A 17192-nucleotide genomic window follows, 5' to 3' on the forward strand; every position below is an offset into this window, starting at 1 on the left:
TTTGAGGCCTATGCTGGAAAAGGAAATGTCTTCACATAAAAACTAGACAGAAACATTCCAGGAAACTTCTGTATGATAAGTGCATTCAACTCACAGACTTGAACGTTCCTTTTGATAGAACTCTTTTGAAACACTCCTTTTGTAGAATTTGCAAGTGTTTATTTGGAGCGCTTTGAGGCCTAAGCTGGAAAAGGAAATATCTTCACCTAAGAACTAGACAGAAGCATTCTCAGAAACTTCTTTCTGATGAGTGCATTCAACACACAGACTTGAACCTTGCTTTTGAAAGAGCAGCTTTGAAACACACTTTTCGTAGAATCTGCAAGTGGATATTTGGAGCGCTTTGAGGCCTATGCTGGGAAATGAAATCTCTTCACCTAAAAACTAGACAGAAGCATTCTGAGAAACTTCTGTGTGATGAGTGCATTCAACTCACAGACTTGAACGGTCCCTTTGATAGAACAGTTTGGAAACACTCCTTTTGTAGAATCTGCATGTGTTTATTTGGAGTTCTTTGAGGCCTATGCTGGAAAAGGAAATATCTTCATATAAAAACTAGATGGAAGCATTCTCAGAAACTTCTTTGTGATGAGTTCATTCAACTCACAGAGTTGAACCTACCAATTGATAGAGAAGTTTGGAAACACTCTTTTTGTAGAATCTGCAAGTGGATATTTGGAGCCGTTTGAGGCCTATGCTGGAAAAGGAAATATCTTCACATAAAAACTGAACAGAAGCATTCTCAGAAACTTCTTTGTGTTGAGTGCATTCAACTCACAGACTTGAACTTACCTATAGAAAGAGCAGTTCTGAAACACTCTTTTGGTAAAATCTGCAAGGGGTTATTTGGAGCACTTCGAGGCCTGTGCTGGGTTTTGGAATATCTTCACCTAAAAACTACAGAGAAGCATTCTCAGAAAGTTCTTCATGATGCATTCATTCAACTCACAGAGTTGAACCTTCCTTTTGATAGAACAGTTTTGAAACACTCTTTTTGTAGAATCTGCAAGAGGATATTTGGAGCGTTTTGAGGCCTATGCTGGAAAAGGAAATATCTTCACATAAAAACTAGACAGAAGCATTCTCAGAAACTTCTGTGTGATGAGTGCATTCAACTCACAGACTTGAACGTTCCTCTCGAAAGAGCAGTTTTGAAACACTCTTTTTGTAGAATCTGCAAGTGGATATTTGGAGCGCTTTGAGGCCTATGCTGGAAAAGGAAATGTCTTCACATAAAAACTAGACAGAAGCATTCCAGGAAACTTCTGTATGATAAGTGCATTCAACTCACAGACTTGAACCTTCCTTTTGATAGAATTCTTTTGAAACACTCCTTTTGTAGAATTTGCAAGTGTTTATTTGGAGCGCTTTGAGGCCTAAGCTGGAAAAGGAAATATCTTCACCTAAGAACTAGACAGAAGCATTCTCAGAAACTTCTTTCTGATGAGTGCATTCAACACACGGACTTGAACCTTGCTTTTGAAAGAGCAGCTTTGAAACACACTTTTCGTAGAATCTGCAAGTGGATATTTGGAGCGCTTTGAGGCCTATGCTGGGAAATGAAATCTCTTCACCTAAAAACTAGACAGAAGCATTCTGAGAAACTTCTGTGTGATGAGTGCATTCAACTCACAGACTTGAACGTTCCCTTTGATAGAGCAGTTTGGAAACACTCCTTTTGTAGAATCTGCATGTGTTTATTTGGAGTTCTTTGAGGCCTATGCTGGAAAAGGAAATATCTTCATATTAAAACTAGGTGGAAGCATGCTCAGAAACTTCTTTGTGATGAGTTCATTCAACTCACAGAGTTGAACCTACCAATTGATAGAGAAGTTTGGAAACACTCTTTTTGTAGAATCTGCAAGTGGATATTTGGAGCCGTTTGAGGCCTATGCTGGAAAAGGAAATATCTTCACATAAAAACTGAACAGAAGCATTCTCAGAAACTTCTTTGTGTTGAGTGCATTCAACTCACAGACTTGAACTTACGTATAGAAAGAGCAGTTCTGAGACACTCTTTTGGTAAAATCTGCAAGGGGTTATTTGGAGCACTTCGAGGCCTGTGCTGGGTTTTGGAATATCTTCACCTAAAAACTACAGAGAAGCATTCTCAGAAAGTTCTTCATGATGCATTCATTCAACTCACAGAGTTGAACCTTCCTTTTGATAGAACAGTTTTGAAACACTCTTTTTGTAGAATCTGCAAGAGGATATTTGGAGCGTTTTGAGGCCTATGCTGGAAAAGGAAATATCTTCACATAAAAACTAGACAGAAGCATTCTCAGAAACTTCTGTGTGATGAGTGCATTCAACTCACAGACTTGAACGTTCCTCTCGAAAGAGCAGTTTTGAAACACTCCTTTTGTAGAATCTGCAAGTGTTTATTTGGAGCGCTTTGAGGCCTATGTTGGAAAAGGAAATATCTTCACATAAAAACTAGACAGAAGCATTCTCAGAAACTTCTTTGTGATGAGTGCATTCTACTCACAGTGTTGAAGCTTGCTTTTGATAGAGCAGTTTGGAAACACTCTTTTTGTAGAATCTGCAAGTGGATATTTGGAGCGCTTTGAGGCCTATGCTGGAAAAGGAAATGTCTTCACATAAAAACTAGACAGAAGCATTCCAGGAAACTTCTGTATGATAAGTGCATTCAACTCACAGACTTGAACGTTCCTTTTGATAGAACTCTTTTGAAACACTCCTTTTGTAGAATTTGCAAGTGTTTATTTGGAGCGCTTTGAGGCCTAAGCTGGAAAAGGAAATATCTTCACCTAAGAACTAGACAGAAGCATTCTCAGAAACTTCTTTCTGATGAGTGCATTCAACACACAGACTTCAACCTTGCTTTTGAAAGAGCAGCTTTGAAACACACTTTTCGTAGAATCTGCAAGAGGATATTTGGAGCGCTTTGAGGCCTATGCTGGGAAATGAAATCTCTTCACCTAAAAACTAGACAGAAGCATTCTGAGAAACTTCTGTGTGATGAGTGCATTCAACTCACAGACTTGAACGGTCCCTTTGATAGAACAGTTTGGAAACACTCCTTTTGTAGAATCTGCATGTGTTTATTTGGAGTTCTTTGAGGCCTATGCTGGAAAAGGAAATATCTTCATATAAAAACTAGATGGAAGCATTCTCAGAAACTTCTTTGTGATGAGTTCATTCAACTCACAGAGTTGAACCTACCAATTGATAGAGAAGTTTGGAAACACTCTTTTTGTAGAATCTGCAAGTGGATATTTGGAGCCGTTTGAGGCCTATGCTGGAAAAGGAAATATCTTCACATAAAAACTGAACAGAAGCATTCTCAGAAACTTCTTTGTGTTGAGTGCATTCAACTCACAGACTTGAACTTACCTATAGAAAGAGCAGTTCTGAAACACTCTTTTGGTAAAATCTGCAAGGGGTTATTTGGAGCACTTCGAGGCCTGTGCTGGGTTTTGGAATATCTTCACCTAAAAACTACAGAGAAGCATTCTCAGAAAGTTCTTCATGATGCATTCATTCAACTCACAGACTTGAACATTCCTTTTGATAGAACTCTTTTGAAACACTCCTTTTGTAGAATTTGCAAGTGTTTATTTGGAGCGCTTTGAGGCCTAAGCTGGAAAAGGAAATATCTTCACCTAAGAACTAGACAGAAGCATTCTCAGAAACTTCTTTCTGATGAGTGCATTCAACACACAGACTTGAACCTTGCTTTTGAAAGAGCAGCTTTGAAACACACTTTTCGTAGAATCTGCAAGTGGATATTTGGAGCGCTTTGAGGCCTATGCTGGGAAATGAAATCTCTTCACCTAAAAACTAGACAGAAGCATTCTGAGAAACTTCTGTGTGATGAGTGCATTCAACTCACAGACTTGAACGTTCCCTTTGATAGAGCAGTTTGGAAACACTCCTTTTGTAGAATCTGCATGTGTTTATTTGGAGTTCTTTGAGGCCTATGCTGGAAAAGGAAATATCTTCATATAAAAACTAGATGGAAGCATTCTCAGAAACTTCTTTGTGATGAGTTCATTCAACTCACAGAGTTGAACCTACCAATTGATAGAGAAGTTTGGAAACACTCTTTTTGTAGAATCTGCAAGTGTATATATGGAGCTGTTTGAGGCCTATGCTGGAAAAGGAAATATCTTCACATAAAAACTGAACAGAAGCATTCTCAGAAACTTCTTTGTGTTGAGTGCATTCAACTCACAGACTTGAACTTACCTATAGAAAGAGCAGTTCTGAAACACTCTTTTGGTAAAATCTGCAAGGGGTTATTTGGAGCACTTCGAGGCCTGTGCTGGGTTTTGGAATATCTTCACCTAAAAACTACAGAGAAGCATTCTCAGAAAGTTCTTCATGATGCATTCATTCAACTCACAGAGTTGAACCTTCCTTTTGATAGAACAGTTTTGAAACACTCTTTTTGTAGCATCTGCAAGAGGATATTTGGAGCGTTTTGAGGCCCATGCTGGAAAAGGAAATATCTTCACATAAAAACTAGACAGAAGCATTCTCAGAAACTTCTGTGTGATGAGTGCATTCAACTCACAGACTTGAACGTTCCTCTCGAAAGAGCAGTTTTGAAACACTCCTTTTCTAGAATCTGCAAGTGTTTATTTGGAGCGCTTTGAGGCCTATGTTGGAAAAGGAAATATCTTCACATAAAAACTAGACAGAAGCATTCTCAGAAACTTCTTTGTGATGAGTGCATTCTACTCACAGTGTTGAAGCTTGCTTTTGATAGAGCAGTTTTGAAACACTCTTTTTGTAGAATCTGCAAGTGGATATTTGGAGCGCTTTGAGGCCTATGCTGGAAAAGGAAATGTCTTCACATAAAAACTAGACAGAAGCATTCCAGGAAACTTCTGTATGATAAGTGCATTCAACTCACAGACTTGAACATTCCTTTTGATAGAACTCTTTTGAAACACTCCTTTTGTAGAATTTGCAAGTGTTTATTTGGAGCGCTTTGAGGCCTAAGCTGGAAAAGGAAATATCTTCACCTAAGAACTAGACAGAAGCATTCTCAGAAACTTCTTTCTGATGAGTGCATTCAACACATAGACTTGAACCTTGCTTTTGAAAGAGCAGCTTTGAAACACACTTTTCGTAGATTCTGCAAGTGGATATTTGGAGCGCTTTGAGGCCTATGCTGGGAAATGAAATCTCTTCACCTAAAACTAGACAGAAGCATTCTGAGAAACTTCTGTGTGATGAGTGCATTCAACTCACAGACTTCAACGTTCCCTTTGATAGAGCAGTTTGGAAACACTCCTTTTGTAGAATCTGCATGTGTTTATTTGGAGTTCTTTGAGGCCTATGCTGGAAAAGGAAATATCTTCATATAAAAACTAGATGGAAGCATTCTCAGAAACTTCTTTGTGATGAGTTCATTCAACTCACAGAGTTGAACCTACCAATTGATAGAGAAGTTTGGAAACACTCTTTTTGTAGAATCTGCAAGTGGATATTTGGAGCCGTTTGAGGCCTATGCTGGAAAAGGAAATATCTTCACATAAAAACTGAACAGAAGCATTCTCAGAAACTTCTTTGTGTTGAGTGCATTCAACTCACAGACTTGAACTTACCTATAGAAAGAGCAGTTCTGAAACACTCTTTTGGTAAAATCTGCAAGGGGTTATTTGGAGCACTTCGAGGCCTGTGCTGGGTTTTGGAATATCTTCACCTAAAAACTACAGAGAAGCATTCTCAGAAAGTTCTTCATGATGCATTCATTCAACTCACAGAGTTGAACCTTCCTTTTGATAGAACAGTTTTGAAACACTCTTTTTGTAGAATCTGCAAGAGGATATTTGGAGCGTTTTGAGGCCTATGCTGGAAAAGGAAATATCTTCACATAAAAACTAGACAGAAGCATTCTCAGAAACTTCTGTGTGATGAGTGCATTCAACTCACAGACTTGAACGTTCCTCTCGAAAGAGCAGTTTTGAAACACTCCTTTTGTAGAATCTGCAAGTGTTTATTTGGAGCGCTTTGAGGCCTATGTTGGAGAAGGAAATATCTTCACATAAAAACTAGACAGAAGCATTCTCAGAAACTTCTTTGTGATGAGTGCATTCTACTCACAGTGTTGAAGCTTGCTTTTGATAGCGCAGTTTTGAAACACTCTTTTTGTAGAATCTGCAAGTGGATATTTGGAGCGCTTTGAGGCCTATGCTGGAAAAGGAAATGTCTTCACATAAAAACTAGACAGAAGCATTCCAGGAAACTTCTGTATGATAAGTGCATTCAACTCACAGACTTGAACGTTCCTTTTGATAGAACTCCTTTGAAACACTCCTTTTGTAGAATTTGCAAGTGTTTATTTGGAGCGCTTTAAGGCCTAAGCTGGAAAAGGAAATATCTTCACATAAAAACTAGACAGAAACATTCTCAGAAACTTCTTTGTGATGAGTGCATTCTATCACAGTGTTGAAGCTTGATTTTCATAGAGCAGTTTTGAAACACTCTTTTTGTAGAATCTGCAAGTGGATATTTGGAGCGCTTTGAGGCCTAGGCTGGAAAAGGAAATGTCTTCACATAAAAACTAGACAGAAACATTCCAGGAAACTTCTGTATGATAAGTGCATTCAACTCACAGACTTGAACGTTCCTTTTGATAGAACTCTTTTGAAACACTCCTTTTGTAGAATTTGCAAGTGTTTATTTGGAGCGATTTGAGGCCTAAGCTGGAAAAGGAAATATCTTCACCTGAGAACTAGACAGAAGCGTTCTCAGAAACTTCTTTCTGATGAGTGCATTCAACACACAGATTTGAACCTTGCTTTTGAAAGAGCAGCTTTGAAACACACTTTTCGTAGAATCTGCAAGTGGATATTTGGAGCGCTTTGAGGCCTATGCTGGGAAATGAAATCTCTTCACCTAAAAACTAGACAGAAGCATTCTGAGAAACTTCTGTGTGATGACTGCATTCAACTCACAGACTTGAACGGTCCCTTTGATAGAACAGTTTGGAAACACTCCTTTTGTAGAATCTGCATGTGTTTATTTGGAGTTCTTTGAGGCCTATGCTGGAAAAGGAAATATCTTCATATAAAAACTAGATGGAAGCATTCTCAGAAACTTCTTTGTGATGAGTTCATTCAACTCACAGAGTTGAACCTACCAATTGATAGAGAAGTTTGGAAACACTCTTTTTGTAGAATCTGCAAGTGGATATTTGGAGCCGTTTGAGGCCTATGCTGGAAAAGGAAATATCTTCACATAAAAACTGAACAGAAGCATTCTCAGAAACTTCTTTGTGTTGAGTGCATTCAACTCACAGACTTGAACTTACCTATAGAAAGAGCAGTTCTGAAACACTCTTTTGGTAAAATCTGCAAGGGGTTATTTGGAGCACTTCGAGGCCTGTGCTGGGTTTTGGAATATCTTCACCTAAAAACTACAGAGAAGCATTCTCAGAAAGTTCTTCATGATGCATTCATTCAACTCACAGAGTTGAACCTTCCTTTTGATAGAACAGTTTTGAAACACTCTTTTTGTAGAATCTGCAAGAGGATATTTGGAGCGTTTTGAGGCCTATGCTGGAAAAGGAAATATCTTCACATAAAAACTAGACAGAAGCATTCTCAGAAACTTCTGTGTGATGAGTGCATTCAACTCACAGACTTGAACGTTCCTCTCGAAAGAGCAGTTTTGAAACACTCCTTTTGTAGAATCTGCAAGTGTTTATTTGGAGCGCTTTGAGGCCTATGTTGGAAAAGGAAATATCTTCACATAAAAACTAGACAGAAGCATTCTCAGAAACTTCTTTGTGATGAGTGCATTCTACTCACAGTGTTGAAGCTTGCTTTTGATAGAGCAGTTTTGAAACACTCTTTTTGTAGAATCTGCAAGTGGATATTTGGAGCGCTTTGAGGCCTATGCTGGAAAAGGAAATGTCTTCACATAAAAACTAGACAGAAGCATTCCAGGAAACTTCTGTATGATAAGTGCATTCAACTCACAGACTTGAACATTCCTTTTGATAGAACTCTTTTGAAACACTCCTTTTGTAGAATTTGCAAGTGTTTATTTGGAGCGCTTTGAGGCCTAAGCTGGAAAAGGAAATATCTTCACCTAAGAACTAGACAGAAGCATTCTCAGAAACTTCTTTCTGATGAGTGCATTCAACACACAGACTTGAACCTTGCTTTTGAAAGAGCAGCTTTGAAACACACTTTTCGTAGAATCTGCAAGTGGATATTTGGAGCGCTTTGAGGCCTATGCTGGGAAATGAAATCTCTTCACCTAAAAACTAGACAGAAGCATTCTGAGAAACTTCTGTGTGATGAGTGCATTCAACTCACAGACTTGAACGGTCCCTTTGATAGAACAGTTTGGAAACACTCCTTTTGTAGAATCTGCATGTGTTTATTTGGAGTTCTTTGAGGCCTATGCTGGAAAAGGAAATATCTTCATATAAAAACTAGATGGAAGCATTCTCAGAAACTTCTTTGTGATGAGTTCATTCAACTCACAGTGTTGAAGCTTGCTTTTGATAGAGCAGTTTTGAAACACTCTTTTTGTAGAATCTGCAAGTGGATATTTGGAGCCGTTTGAGGCCTATGCTGGAAAAGGAAATATCTTCACATAAAAACTGAACAGAAGCATTCTCAGAAACTTCTTTGTGTTGAGTGCATTCAACTCACAGACTTGAACTTACCTATAGAAAGAGCAGTTCTGAAACACTCTTTTGGTAAAATCGGCAAGGGGTTATTTGGAGCACTTCGAGGCCTGTGCTGGGTTTTGGAATATCTTCACCTAAAAACTACAGAGAAGCATTCTCAGAAAGTTCTTCATGATGCATTCATTCAACTCACAGAGTTGAACCTTCCTTTTGATAGAACAGTTTTGAAACACTCTTTTTGTAGAATCTGTAAGAGGATATTTGGAGCCTTTTGAGGCCTATGCTGGAAAAGGAAATATCTTCACATAAAAACTAGACAGAAGCATTCTCAGAAACTTCTGTGTGATGAGTGCATTCAACTCACAGACTTGAACGTTCCTCTCGAAAGAGCAGTTTTGAAACACTCCTTTTGTAGAATCTGCAAGTGTTTATTTGGAGCGCTTTGAGGCCTATGTTGGAAAAGGAAATATCTTCACATAAAAACTAGACAGAAGCATTCTCAGAAACTTCTTTGTGATGAGTGCATTCTACTCACAGTGTTGAAGCTTGCTTTTGATAGAGCAGTTTTGAAACACTCTTTTTGTAGAATCTGCAAGTGGATATTTGGAGCGCTTTGAGGCCTATGCTGGAAAAGGAAATGTCTTCACATAAAAACTAGACAGAAGCATTCCAGAAAACTTCTGTATGATAAGTGCATTCAACTCACAGACTTGAACGTTCCTTTTGATAGAACTCTTTTGAAACACTCCTTTTGTAGAATTTGCAAGTGTTTATTTGGAGCGCTTTAAGGCCTAAGCTGGAAAAGGAAATATCTTCACATAAAAACTAGACAGAAACATTCTCAGAAACTCCTTTGTGATGAGTGCATTCTACTCACAGTGTTGAAGCTTGCTTTTGATAGAGCAGTTTTGAAACACTCTTTTTGTAGAATCTGCAAGTGGATATTTGGAGCGCTTTGAGGCCTATGCTGGAAAAGGAAATGTCTTCACATAAAAACTAGACAGAAGCATTCCAGGAAACTTCTGTATGATAAGTGCATTCAACTCACAGACTTGAACGTTCCTTTTGATAGAACTCTTTTGAAACACTCCTTTTGTAGAATTTGCAAGTGTTTATTTGGAGCGCTTTGAGGCCTAAGCTGGAAAAGGAAATATCTTCACGTAAGAACTAGACAGAAACATTCTCAGAAACTTCTTTGTGATGAGTGCATTCTACTCACCGTGTTGAAGCTTGCTTTTGATAGAGCAGTTTTGAAACACTCTTTTTGTAGAATCTGCAAGTGGATATTTGGAGCCGTTTGAGGCCTATGCTGGAAAAGGAAATCTCTTCACATAAAAACTGAACAGAAGCATTCTCAGAAACTTCTGTGTGATGAGTGCATTCAACTCACAGACTTGAACGGTCCCTTTGATAGAACAGTTTGGAAACACTCCTTTTGTAGAATCTGCATGTGTTTATTTGGAGTTCTTTGAGGCCTATGCTGGAAAAGGAAATATCTTCATATAAAAACTAGATGGAAGCATTCTCAGAAACTTCTTTGTGATGAGTTCATTCAACTCACAGAGTTGAACCTACCAATTGATAGAGAAGTTTGGAAACACTCTTTTTGTAGAATCTGCAAGTGGATATTTGGAGCCGTTTGAGGCCTATGCTGGAAAAGGAAATATCTTCAGATAAAAACTGAACAGAAGCATTCTCAGAAACTTCTTTGTGTTGAGTGCATTCAACTCACAGACTTGAACTTACCTATAGAAAGAGCAGTTCTGAAACACTCTTTTGGTAAAATCTGCAAGGGGTTATTTGGAGCACTTCGAGGCCTGTGCTGGGTTTTGGAATATCTTCACCTAAAAACTACAGAGAAGCATTCTCAGAAAGTTCTTCATGATGCATTCATTCAACTCACAGAGTTGAACCTTCCTTTTGATAGAACAGTTTTGAAACACTCTTTTTGTAGAATCTGCAAGAGGATATTTGGAGCGTTTTGAGGCCTATGCTGGAAAAGGAAATATCTTCACATAAAAACTAGACAGAAGCATTCTCAGAAACTTCTGTGTGATGAGTGCATTCAACTCACAGACTTGAACGTTCCTCTCGAAAGAGCAGTTTTGAAACACTCCTTTTCTAGAATCTGCAAGTGTTTATTTGGAGCGCTTTGAGGCCTATGTTGGAAAAGGAAATATCTTCACATAAAAACTAGACAGAAGCATTCTCAGAAACTTCTTTGTGATGAGTGCATTCTACTCACAGTGTTGAAGCTTGCTTTTGTTAGAGCAGTTTGGAAACACTCTTTTTGTAGAATCTGCAAGTGGATATTTGGAGCGCTTTGAGGCCTATGCTGGAAAAGGAAATGTCTTCACATAAAAACTAGACAGAAGCATTCCAGGAAACTTCTGTATGGTAAGTGCATTCAACTCACAGACTTGAACATTCCTTTTGATAGAACTCTTTTGAAACACTCCTTTTGTAGAATTTGCAAGTGTTTATTTGGAGCGCTTTGAGGCCTAAGCTGGAAAAGGAAATATCTTCACCTAAGAACTAGACAGAAGCATTCTCAGAAACTTCTTTCTGATGAGTGCATTCAACACACAGACTTGAACCTTGCTTTTGAAAGAGCAGCTTTGAAACACACTTTTCGTAGAATCTGCAAGTGGATATTTGGAGCGCTTTGAGGCCTATGCTGGGAAATGAAATCTCTTCACCTAAAAACTAGACAGAAGCATTCTGAGAAACTTCTGTGTGATGAGTGCATTCAACTCACAGACTTGAACGGTCCCTTTGATAGAACAGTTTGGAAACACTCCTTTTGTAGAATCTGCATGTGTTTATTTGGAGTTCTTTGAGGTCTATGCTGGAAAAGGAAATATCTTCATATAAAAACTAGATGGAAGCATTCTCAGAAACTTCTTTGTGATGAGTTCATTCAACTCACAGAGTTGAACCTACCAATTGATAGAGAAGTTTGGAAACACTCTTTTTGTAGAATCTGCAAGTGGTTATTTGGAGCCGTTTGAGGCCTACGCTGGAAAAGGAAATATCTTCACATAAAAACTGAACAGAAGCATTCTCAGAAACTTCTTTGTGTTGAGTGCATTCAACTCACAGACTTGAACTTACCTATAGAAAGAGCAGTTCTGAAACACTCTTTTGGTAAAATCGGCAAGGGGTTATTTGGAGCACTTCGAGGCCTGTGCTGGGTTTTGGAATATCTTCACCTAAAAACTACAGAGAAGCATTCTCAGAAAGTTCTTCATGATGCATTCATTCAACTCACAGAGTTGAACCTTCCTTTTGATAGAACAGTTTTGAAACACTCTTTTTGTAGAATCTGTAAGAGGATATTTGGAGCCTTTTGAGGCCTATGCTGGAAAAGGAAATATCTTCACATAAAAACTAGACAGAAGCATTCTCAGAAACTTCTGTTTGATGAGTGCATTCAACTCACAGACTTGAACGTTCCTCTCGAAAGAGCAGTTTTGAAACACTCCTTTTGTAGAATCTGCAAGTGTTTATTTGGAGCGCTTTGAGGCCTATGCTGGAAAAGGAAATATCTTCACATAAAAACTAGACAGAAGCATTCTCAGAAACTTCTTTGTGATGAGTGCATTCTACTCACAGTGTTGAAGCTTGCTTTTGATAGAGCAGTTTGGAAACACTCTTTTTGTAGAATCTGCAAGTGGATATTTGGAGCGCTTTGAGGCCTATGCTGGAAAAGGAAATGTCTTCACATAAAAACTAGACAGAAGCATTCCAGAAAACTTCTGTATGATAAGTGCATTCAACTCACAGACTTGAACGTTCCTTTTGATAGAACTCTTTTGAAACACTCCTTTTGTAGAATTTGCAAGTGTTTATTTGGAGCGCTTTAAGGCCTAAGCTGGAAAAGGAAATATCTTCACATAAAAACTAGACAGAAACATTCTCAGAAACTTCTTTCTGATGAGTGCATTCAACACACAGACTTGAACCTTGCTTTTGAAAGAGCAGCTTTGAAACACACTTTTCGTAGAATCTGCAAGTGGATATTTGGAGCGCTTTGAGGCCTATGCTGGGAAATGAAATCTCTTCACCTAAAAACTAGACAGAAGCATTCTGAGAAACTTCTGTGTGATGAGTGCATTCAACTCACAGACTTGAACGTTCCCTTTGATAGAGCAGTTTGGAAACACTCCTTTTGTAGAATCTGCATGTGTTTATTTGGAGTTCTTTGAGGCCTATGCTGGAAAAGGAAATATCTTCATATAAAAACTAGATGGAAGCATTCTCAGAAACTTCTTTGTGATGAGTTCATTCAACTCACAGAGTTGAACCTACCAATTGATAGAGAAGTTTGGAAACACTCTTTTTGTAGAATCTGCAAGTGTATATATGGAGCTGTTTGAGGCCTATGCTGGAAAAGGAAATATCTTCACATAAAAACTGAACAGAAGCATTCTCAGAAACTTCTTTGTGTTGAGTGCATTCAACTCACAGACTTGAACTTACCTATAGAAAGAGCAGTTCTGAAACACTCTTTTGGTAAAATCTGCAAGGGGTTATTTGGAGCACTTCGAGGCCTGTGCTGGGTTTTGGAATATCTTCACCTAAAAACTACAGAGAAGCATTCTCAGAAAGTTCTTCATGATGCATTCATTCAACTCACAGAGTTGAACCTTCCTTTTGATAGAACAGTTTTGAAACACTCTTTTTGTAGAATCTGCAAGAGGATATTTGGAGCGCTTTGAGGCCTATGCTGGAAAAGGAAATATCTTCACATAAAAACTAGACAGAAGCATTCTCAGAAACTTCTGTGTGATGAGTGTATTCAACTCACAGACTTGAACGTTCCTCTCGAAAGAGCAGTTTTGAAACACTCCTTTTGTAGAATCTGCAAGTGTTTATTTGGAGCGCTTTGAGGCCTATGTTGGAAAAGGAAATATCTTCACATAAAAACTAGACAGAAGCATTCTCAGAAACTTCTTTGTGATGAGTGCATTCTACTCACAGTGTTGAAGCTTGCTTTTGATAGAGCAGTTTTGAAACACTCTTTTTGTAGAATCTGCAAGTGGATATTTGGAGCGCTTTGAGACCTATGCTGGAAAAGGAAATGTCTTCACATAAAAACTAGACAGAAGCATTCCAGGAAACTTCTGTATGATAAGTGCATTCAACTCACAGACTTGAACGTTCCTTTTGATAGAACTCTTTTGAAACACTCCTTTTGTAGAATTTGCAAGTGTTTATTTGGAGCGCTTTGAGGCCTAAGCTGGAAAAGGAAATATCTTCACCTAAGAACTAGACAGAAGCATTCTCAGAAACTTCTTTCTGATGAGTGCATTCAACACACAGACTTGAACCTTGCTTTTGAAAGAGCAGCTTTGAAACACACTTTTCGTAGAATCTGCAAGTGGATATTTGGAGCGCTTTGAGGCCTATGCTGGGAAATGAAATCTCTTCACCTAAAAACTAGACAGAAGCATTCTGAGAAACTTCTGTGTGATGAGTGCATTCAACTCACAGACTTGAACGTTCCCTTTGATAGAGCAGTTTGGAAACACTCCTTTTGTAGAATCTGCATGTGTTTATTTGGAGTTCTTTGAGGCCTATGCTGGAAAAGGAAATATCTTCATATAAAAACTAGATGGAAGCATTCTCAGAAACTTCTTTGTGATGAGTTCATTCAACTCACAGAGTTGAACCTACCAATTGATAGAGAAGTTTGGAAACACTCTTTTTGTAGAATCTGCAAGTGTATATATGGAGCTGTTTGAGGCCTATGCTGGAAAAGGAAATATCTTCACATAAAAACTGAACAGAAGCATTCTCAGAAACTTCTTTGTGTTGAGTGCATTCAACTCACAGACTTGAACTTACCTATAGAAAGAGCAGTTCTGAAACACTCTTTTGGTAAAATCTGCAAGGGGTTATTTGGAGCACTTCGAGGCCTGTGCTGGGTTTTGGAATATCTTCACCTAAAAACTACAGAGAAGCATTCTCAGAAAGTTCTTCATGATGCATTCATTCAACTCACAGAGTTGAACCTTCCTTTTGATAGAACAGTTTTGAAACACTCTTTTTGTAGAATCTGCAAGAGGATATTTGGAGCGTTTTGAGGCCTATGCTGGAAAAGGAAATATCTTCACATAAAAACTAGACAGAAGCATTCTCAGAAACTTCTGTGTGATGAGTGCATTCAACTCACAGACTTGAACGTTCCTCTCAAAAGAGCAGTTTTGAAACACTCCTTTTGTAGAATCTGCAAGTGTTTATTTGGAGCGCTTTGAGGCCTATGTTGGAAAAGGAAATATCTTCACATAAAAACTAGACAGAAGCATTCTCAGAAACTTCTTTGTGATGAGTGCATTCTACTCACAGTGTTGAAGCTTGCTTTTGATAGAGCAGTTTTGAAACACTCTTTTTGTAGAATCTGCAAGTGGATATTTGGAGCGCTTTGAGGCCTATGCTGGAAAAGGAAATGTCTTCACATAAAAACTAGACAGAAACATTCCAGGAAACTTCTGTATGATAAGTGCATTCAACTCACAGACTTGAACATTCCTTTTGATAGAACTCTTTTGAAACACTCCTTTTGTAGAATTTGCAAGTGTTTATTTGGAGCGCTTTGAGGCCTAAGCTGGAAAAGGAAGTATCTTCACCTAAGAACTAGACAGAAGCATTCTCAGAAACTTCTTTCTGATGAGTGCATTCAACACACAGACTTGAACCTTGCTTTTGAAAGAGCAGCTTTGAAACACACTTTTCGTAGAATCTGCAAGTGGATATTTGGAGCGCTTTGAGGCCTATGCTGGGAAATGAAATCTCTTCACCTAAAAACTAGACAGAAGCATTCTGAGAAACTTCTGTGTGATGAGTGCATTCAACTCACAGACTTGAACGGTCCCTTTGATAGAACAGTTTGGAAACACTCCTTTTGTAGAATCTGCATGTGTTTATTTGGAGTTCTTTGAGGCCTATGCTGGAAAAGGAAATATCTTCACATAAAAACTAGACAGAAGCATTCTCAGAAACTTCTGTGTGATGAGTGCATTCAACTCACAGACTTGAACGTTCCTCTCGAAAGAGCAGTTTTGAAACACTCCTTTTGTAGAATCTGCAAGTGTTTATTTGGAGCGCTTTGAGGCCTATGTTGGAAAAGGAAATATCTTCACATAAAAACTAGACAGAAGCATTCTCAGAAACTTCTTTGTGATGAGTGCATTCTACTCACAGTGTTGAAGCTTGCTTTTGATAGAGCAGTTTGGAAACACTCTTTTTGTAGAATCTGCAAGTGGATATTTGGAGCGCTTTGAGGCCTATGCTGGAAAAGGAAATGTCTTCACATAAAAACTAGACAGAAGCATTCCAGGAAACTTCTGTATGATAAGTGCATTCAACTCACAGACTTGAACATTCCTTTTGATAGAACTCTTTTGAAACACTCCTTTTGTAGAATTTGCAAGTGTTTATTTGGAGCGCTTTGAGGCCTAAGCTGGAAAAGGAAATATCTTCACCTAAGAACTAGACAGAAGCATTCTCAGAAACTTCTTTCTGATGAGTGCATTCAACACACAGACTTGAACCTTGCTTTTGAAAGAGCAGCTTTGAAACACACTTTTCGTAGAATCTGCAAGTGGATATTTGGAGCGCTTTGAGGCCTATGCTGGGAAATGAAATCTCTTCACCTAAAAACTAGACAGAAGCATTCTGAGAAACTTCTGTGTGATGAGTGCATTCAACTCACAGACTTGAACGTTCCCTTTGATAGAGCAGTTTGGAAACACTCCTTTTGTAGAATCTGCATGTGTTTATTTGGAGTTCTTTGAGGCCTATGCTGGAAAAGGAAATATCTTCATATAAAAACTAGATGGAAGCATTCTCAGAAACTTCTTTGTGATGAGTTCATTCAACTCACAGAGTTGAACCTACCAATTGATAGAGAAGTTTGGAAACACTCTTTTTGTAGAATCTGCAAGTGTATATATGGAGCTGTTTGAGGCCTATGCTGGAAAAGGAAATATCTTCACATAAAAACTGAACAGAAGCATTCTCAGAAACTTCTTTGTGTTGAGTGCATTCAACTCACAGACTTGAACTTACCTATAGAAAGAGCAGTTCTGAAACACTCTTTTGGTAAAATCTGCAAGGGGTTATTTGGAGCACTTCGAGGCCTGTGCTGGGTTTTGGAATATCTTCACCTAAAAACTACAGAGAAGCATTCTCAGAAAGTTCTTCATGATGCATTCATTCAACTCACAGAGTTGAACCTTCCTTTTGATAGAACAGTTTTGAAACACTCTTTTTGTAGAATCTGCAAGAGGATATTTGGAGCGTTTTGAGGCCTATGCTGGAAAAGGAAATATCTTCACATAAAAACTAGACAGAAGCATTCTCAGAAACTTCTGTGTGATGAGTGCATTCAACTCACAGACTTGAACGTTCCTCTCAAAAGAGCAGTTTTGAAACACTCCTTTTGTAGAATCTGCAAGTGTTTATTTGGAGCGCTTTGAGGCCTATGTTGGAAAAGGAAATATCTTCACATAAAAACTAGACAGAAGCATTCTCAGAAACTTCTTTGTGATGAGTGCATTCTACTCAC

The sequence above is a fragment of the Pongo abelii genome, chromosome 15, assembly GCF_028885655.2.
Source record: "Pongo abelii isolate AG06213 chromosome 15, NHGRI_mPonAbe1-v2.0_pri, whole genome shotgun sequence".
Lineage (NCBI taxonomy): Eukaryota > Metazoa > Chordata > Mammalia > Primates > Hominidae > Pongo > Pongo abelii.